The sequence below is a fragment of the Thrips palmi genome, unplaced genomic scaffold (assembly GCF_012932325.1).
Source record: "Thrips palmi isolate BJ-2018 unplaced genomic scaffold, TpBJ-2018v1 HiC_scaffold_4, whole genome shotgun sequence".
Taxonomy (NCBI): domain Eukaryota; kingdom Metazoa; phylum Arthropoda; class Insecta; order Thysanoptera; family Thripidae; genus Thrips; species Thrips palmi.
The window spans coordinates 14,393,257-14,401,041 of NW_023144631.1; positions in this window are offsets into that span (position 1 = coordinate 14,393,257).

Below are 7,785 nucleotides of genomic sequence, written 5' to 3' on the forward strand. Positions count from 1 at the left end.
GATGAGGGTTCCTAGCGTCAAACCCGCGACAGGGTTTTGTTTCAGAGGCCTCAGGGCACGCGCGAAAAGGTGGAAGAGGTGCATAACATCACAATTAGTATTTGAGAAACAGGAAACTACATAATAGGGTTTTTGACAAAATATGTCAATCATTGACAAGTTGACCATAGTGCAAGGAGTGACATGCAGGCAGATTAGGCCGATTAGTCTCTTTGGATTGTTAGATCATACGCAGACAATAACGTTCGCAAAAGGGCGTTGATTATAGTTTTCCCATCTTCGGTCCAGACTTCAACTGATCAAAAATCGAATTTCTACGGGGTAACTTGGGACAGTCTTTTCCTCATGTTTCCAGGAGTCCTAGCCTTCTAGGAGTTGACTGACCCGGTCCCTGATATAACTTAAACTTCGGATTTTACGCTGATGATGGAAAGAGATGCCTTCCTCTGCAGTTTTGTCTTCTAGAAATCCATATTTTGAAATTTTCAGAAAATGCTTGGATAATACCAGTAGAAAAGAGAGTTCACGTAGAGCCCTAGATATAGTCCAATATCGGTCCTACAATAGTTCCCAGGCCTGAATTCTTGGCCTACATGATGTGACTTAAATTTATTACATCCATTAACATCAATAGATGCATGGGAATGTAGCTAATTACCTACTGTCCCAAGTTACCCCCGGTCATGGGGTAACTTGGGACACTCTTTCGAGACCGCTGGGAAACGATATAATCGAGGCAAATGAACCAGACAAGCATGAAATCAAGGGGAAAGGGTCAAACTTTAACATAGTTGGGATCCATTGGTCTGGGTTGAGAATCTTGCCTCTGGCGTTCAAAAAACGTGAAAAAGTGTCCCAAGTTACCCCAGTTGACGGTGACGGTATTAGGGCTTTGGGTCAAGGCTCAAGTCTTGGCACAAATAGGTCATACAAACAGGCATATTTGCAATATTTTGACAGCAGTGACAAAACTAGTTAAAGATGACTAAAAGCTGGTTGGGTTGGGAAGAGAAACAAAAATCTACATTCAAGAAACGTTCATGGAAGCATACGATACTCGTTTGATGCTGTCCGCGCACGCCGAGCCGTGCCGACCCGTAGGGCTTTACCTGGGGAGTATCGGTGTTCCACGCAGGCTGCGAGCCACCCGAGGGGGTATGCGCTCTCTGAACCTGTGTACCGACTATTACGCCACAAATTAATCGAAATTTAGCTGAAAACGGCCTAAAACACACCAAAATTGATAAAATTTTGACAATTTCGGCTATTACGCGACTATTACGCGACTATTACGCGTATTATTACGCGTGCTATTACAGATAGAGTGAACCGACTATTACGCGAGTGCATACCCCCTCGGAGCCACCCATTTACTCACTCTCCCGCCCCGGCAACCAGCCCATTAAGTTGTTAGGATACGCGCTTGGTTTCTGGACGTGGTCTATACCGCACCAACTGGTGTGGTCAAATGGATGCCAACCACGTTTGGTGGGTTGCAAATATTGCAAATATGCCTTTTCTATAGAACTTACATAGTTCACCTCCAAACTGCCAGGAACAAACGCAGTGCGAGATTCAGCTAGTATCCGAACCTTTCTGCCTGACACCTAATCCAAACAAGCGATGGTCAGAAACAACACACACCATCAAGTTCGTTAGTTCCACAGTCCGCCACCGGCGGCGACGCGCACCGCGCAGCACAGTCGCGGCCAACCCTCAAAAATGTGTGTGTAGGTGACCCTTCGTGCTTCCCAGTCTCTCCCTCGCTTGCCCTTCAGGCGCTGAGGTCCAGCGCTTCCTTAGTGGGCTGGAAAGTGAGGTGGGAATCCTACCTTACGGTCGCCGAACCCTGGCGATCACGTCCGCTAACACAGAGAAGGCGAGCGTGGCGTGGGAGCCGTTCCAGCGGGAAAGTAGCCTTGCAGTGGTCCACAAGAACCGCTCGTTCTCCGGAACTAAACAAAATACATTGGGGCGTTGATCTTTTCGTTTGGAGGACATATCAAGGTGCATTTTGAGCCATAGAACGCCATTTTTGATCAGGGTACAAAAAAGTTGCATCATTTTTAACATTTCACTATAAAAGTGCAAAAAGTAAAAGTTTCCAAGAATTTTTGGAAAAAATCTTATCTTTTTCAGTTTTTCTTCCTCTTTCCAACGGTATAAGCAGTTTTGAGAAAGGACAAATACTTTACGAGATATAAATTTTTTTAGGTTGATAGGTAATTTCTTTTACCAAAAATGAAGTTTGAGATATCTCAGACCCCTGTCGACTTTCCGGGAAAAAGAACCGGGCCTTCAATGGGCCCATAGGGCCAACAATCCCTGAAAATACCGCTGGGTTCGGCCGACACGTCCCTCAAAACCTTGACGACTTGGCGTGGAATGACCCACTATGTAGTGTATCACGGGTAAAGGCTGATATATCCTTAAGCTAAACAATAGCCAGTCGCTGATGTCTAACCTTTTTTTGGTCATACATTTAAGTTTGACCGTTTTCCGGTCATAATTTTTGTATCACCGAAAATCGGTCGGATGTCTCACTCCTCGAGTTTCAGTGTCCTGAAAAGGTTCGTCTGCGCGTGTGTGTACACTACTCATGAAGAGCAACCACCGCCAAAAACTTACGAAAGGCATTCAAGCGAAATATAAAATTAGACACTATATCAGACTTGAAGTTTGTTAAATTAAGTGAGTGGGGGGGCACTGCCTTCACAGCGCTTGATGTGCCAACTCTGCCTGCGGCTGCTGAAGTCATCCAAGGCCTTTGGCCGCCATGTTTGCCGCCCCTTCCGGAAATTCCGCCTGTCCGTCGTCCGCCCCCTGCCTTGCCACTGCTTACAGGGCCACCCGGGACTTTCCCGTGTTGCCCTGCGTCGCCCCAGCTGGCCCCGCTCGCTGGGAAACTCCGACAATGGCACTTTTCAGCTCGTCCGCCGGGCATCGCCCTTTCAGCGAGGTCATACGCGTAAACCTGCGTATGACCTCCAAAAGATATTATCATACGGTACATTTGATCTCATTTATAGGTCATACGGCGTATGACCTTGTATACCCTTGACAGTACCACTGGAAGGCAGTTCAAAAAGTTTCGAACCAGTGTACCAAATTTTAAGGTCAGTGATCAAAGTCGTAGGATCCAAAGGAAGGGTACGAGGAAATCTTTTAAGAAACTTTGTTTCCTTTGATCAGAAGGGAGTGGTGTTGTATGAAACAAAAGATAACATGACCAAAGCACAGCCTCCCACCGCGATTTCCCTAGTTTTTTAACCACAGTTATCCGAGTCAAGACCCCAACTTCCTTCCACCTGTTCTTCCCTCTATACCTTGGCCCCTAAATCCCATTGGCCATGCACCCCCACTCCACACTTCTGTTCCTTGTGTTCTCCTGCATCTGCAAGTGGCTGGAGGGATAGCGAAGTCTGTAACTCCACTGCGGTTCAAAAGCTTTGTCTGTCTGTCTAATTGTCCGTGTGTACGTTCACTACTACTCCTGAACGGCTCGGCCGATCTAGGTGTAAACGCCAGGCGTGGATTGTCGAAACTGGCGCAGCATCGCGAAGCCTGTTACGTCAAGACACGGTCTGGCGTACACCTACCTTGTTTAAGAGCGCGCTGCCAGGCGCCAGGTATCAATCTGTACACGGTCACCCTGCTAATAAAACGGGGCCTTCCGTCTCCACGAGACCTCCGACTACCTTTCCCCCTAAGTCCCTTACACTGCTAAACTATCAGCCCCGCTTAGATTGACTTAGGTTGCCCTCGCTCAAGATCACAACGTATGTTCCCCTAGGTTAACGTGAAACGGGGTAACTTCGGACACTTTTGATAGGTTTTTTTGAAATTGTGAAAGTCGTGGTGCTGTCATGGACTTGAGGGTTAAAATTTATCATCTACCAACCTTTAGCTTCGATTTGGCGCTTATTTCAAATATCTGCACCTCACATTGTTTACAGTGGAGGGTCCGAAGCAGTGTCCGAAATTACCCCGTGTTTTGGGGTAATTTCGGACACCCCTGGAAAAAACGACTTTTCGTTCTGATTTTCGTCCCAAAATGGATCACTGTCTCTTTCTAAAGTGCTAATATGATTATATGAGAAATTCGTAAGGGTTGAGATGTAAAGGTAAGGTAGGGGTGGTCATTCATACATAACTTGAAGGCATGTTTTTGCACTCATAAGTAGTTCGATTTCAGGGATAGTGGGTGGAACTAGTAGAGCCATTTAGAACGCTTCTATTTTTTAATCTTTGACCGATAAGCTTTCTTAGGCAACTCGGGCCATACTTTATTACGCGAAAGGGCCATTCCACGCCAAACCACCGAACCCCTAAAATGACCTATCTCAGATTTCACTTATTTTTGGTTGACTTGTAGGGACCAACCCCCCGAACTCCCAAACCAAAGGATTTTGAAAAATATCAAACGGTTTAGGAATAGGAGCACTTTGAATATTGAACTTTTTACTTAAGATTTATTTCACTTTTTTTCATGAAAATTTTTTTTTTGAACGCCAGTGAGGGTTTTTGTTTATGATTTCCTTTCTGATAAGTGCAAAGAAAGGTTGAAGTGGGTTAAGCACTCTGGTGCTTCCAATTAGGGTATTTTTACTTAGGGAAATTAGTCAAAATTGCTAAAAATTTGCTCTACTGAAAATACGTTGTCATGGATTTGGCTCATTTTCTGGTCAAATGAAGGTAGTTATAGGTCGAACAAATCCCTGAAATAAAACCTTTGACTTGGGCACATCTTCAACTTAACGGGAAGAAAAGTTGAGATTTCACTATTAACGGTTTCGTTAAAATGGCCTGAGCACCAACAGTTTCTTCTCGTATGAAGTTCTAGGACTCAAAATGAGATGAATATGAATAAAAATCAATTAAATAAGAAGAAAGGTGTCATGTTTCAATTTTTGGATGCACTGCGCATTGCAGTGTAGGAAGCCAAGTTTGGAGATAACGACTAAAATTTCGACGTAACTCACTGGTAGTATTTAACTCCAACTAATGCTATAAAACCTTCATAAACAGTTACACATGATTCCTTTCTTCTTATTTAAATGATTTTTATTCATATTCATCTCATTTTGAGTCCTAGAACTTCATACGAGAAGAAACTGTTGGTGCTCAGGCCATTTTAACGAAACCGTTAATAGTGAAATCTCAACTTTTCTTCCCGTTAAGTTGAAGATGTGCCCAAGTCAAAGGTTTTATTTCAGGGATTTGTTCGACCTATAACTACCTTCATTTGACCAGAAAATGAGCCAAATCCATGACAACGTATTTTCAGTAGAGCAAATTTTTAGCAATTTTGACTAATTTCCCTAAGTAAAAATACCCTAATTGGAAGCACCAGAGTGCTTAACCCACTTCAACCTTTCTTTGCACTTATCAGAAAGGAAATCATAAACAAAAACCCTCACTGGCGTTCAAAAAAAAAATTTTCATGAAAAAAAGTGAAATAAATCTTAAGTAAAAAGTTCAATATTCAAAGTGCTCCTATTCCTAAACCGTTTGATATTTTTCAAAATCCTTTGGTTTGGGAGTTCGGGGGGTTGGTCCCTACAAGTCAACCAAAAATAAGTGAAATCTGAGATAGGTCATTTTAGGGGTTCGGTGGTTTGGCGTGGAATGGCCCGAAAGTGAATCTTAAATCTCCCTCTACAAGATTACAAACGATCACATACATGCATATGAAGGGCAAGTAGTCGTGTCTTATGTACGGTTAGGAAGATACAGGGGCTCAGTGGAAAGCTTTGCATTTCAATTGTACCGGCGAGCTATGCAGCCATTCGCCAAGTCCAACTCTCATGTCACATGAAAGAAAATTAATCACAAAACAGTCGCTGACACTAACGTAGGATATAGACATAAAACTAAATATTTAAGATGTAGCTTTGCCCAAATTTTACGAAATTTGAAGTTTACAAAGCAACCGCTGTAACAATTGGGGAATATCGTTGTTATTGGATTATCTTCAACTTTCAGAAGAGCTCTTCAGCTTACACCACTCAAACCCTGCGAAATTGGAAGTGTTCAGGGCATACCAAATCTCCCTGACGTGACGTTTGTATGTCCGAAATTACCCCGTAAAGTAACATTTTTTCAGTTTTGAGCCCATATAAACCATACTATTTGACCCAGGTGATTGAAAATTTGACACAGTATGCTCTTAACATGATCAAATCGAAAAACAATCACATCATGAACCGGCCATGAACAGTTTCGGCTTGCCAGTCAAAGTTTTAACGCATTAAGTTAATTTAGGTAAAAATGGTTAAATACAAAAACCACTCTTTCTCCTGAAGTTTGCCCCTGATTTGGCCTCCAGGTGATTGATCAGATGGTTTTAAGTGTGGCCGATGCGATGCGCGCAACGGGACAAGCCTCCAAGTTGGCCGTTAGATGGGAGCGTCATCGCCATGCTTCTGGGCAGAGTTGTCCGAAATTACACCCAGTGTCCGAAATTACCCCGTTTCACGGTACCCACGCTCAAGATAGGGGGTGGGGTGCGGCGCGGCGCGACAGTGTAGTGGCCGGTCAGCTGAGCTTGGCGCGCGGGGTATCGTTGACGCGGAGGGCTGTGTTTAATTCCATGTTGTGTTTTATCAGCCATCTGCCGCGGCCCCCGCTTCATCCGGACGCCTGGCCGCCTCAACCAGCTCCTCCGTTGCCGGAGGGACCTTCGCCCCCGAGGCCCCCGCGCCCACTAAGGTCGCCCTCTCCAAGGAGGCCAAGGAGGAGATCTTGGAGCGGACCCAGGCGGCCACTGCCAAGACCACCGTCCGCGGAGGGACCGCCGCCTCAACGTCCATGGCCAAGGTGGCCAAGAAGAAAGCCCAGGTGTTGTCTGCCCCTTACCGGGGACATGAAAACAAACGCCCCGCTGATCAACCCACCAGGCCTCAGCCACCTCCCGAGACCACACGTGTAAGTGTTCTGTCGCTACTCCCTGTTGAAGTTTTGTGAACGCGCGGAGTATTGAAAATTCTTGTCCTTTTCTGTTTGCAGCGCCCAGTCAGGGAGAGGCTGGGGGCGAGGTTTGACCCCAGGGCTATGACCGTCCCTGGCCAGTCCCTGGCTAGGTTAGGTTAGGCCAGTCCCTGGCCAGTGCTCAGTTGCAGGGGTTGCTGGGGTTGATGAATCAGCAGCAGCTGCTGCATTTGGATCTGCAACTGGTCGATTTTCTCATGCAACCCCTGCAACTGAGCACTGGCCAGGGACTGGCCTGGGACGGTCATAGCCCTGGGGTCAAACCTCGCCTTACTAGCCTTACTACTGTCGGTCCTTCGCAAGACCGCTTGGCTAAGCTTGCCTTGGCGGAACTTTTATCTAAAATATTTCTGTTCTAATTATACAATAAATTATGAGTACAAATCACATACAGGGCACTTATCAAAAATGCGAGCGTTAATGTCCTCCCTGCAGGCTGTGCAGAGGCTGCCCGGCCCGTGTGGAACACAAGGCTGTAAATAAGTAGTGCGTTTGTCGTTATTTGCACGGTGAAAAACGAGAAGAAAAGGATCAAAAAACGACAAATCTACGACACGGATTTACGATATAATAACGACAAACAAGCCGGCACTTGGTTGTCGTTTGAACGCGTGTAAATTTGTCGTTTTTTATACCTTGAAGTGGTCCGTTTTACCATTTAAAAAACGACAAATTTACTCAAAACGCACAGACTGCTCCGCGCGGCGTTGCCACTTTTACTCTGGGCCGCTACGCGCCTGCGCATTCAAACTGGTTTCCGTTTCCTCCTCTCCTCCCCCCCTCCCTCCCCCATTC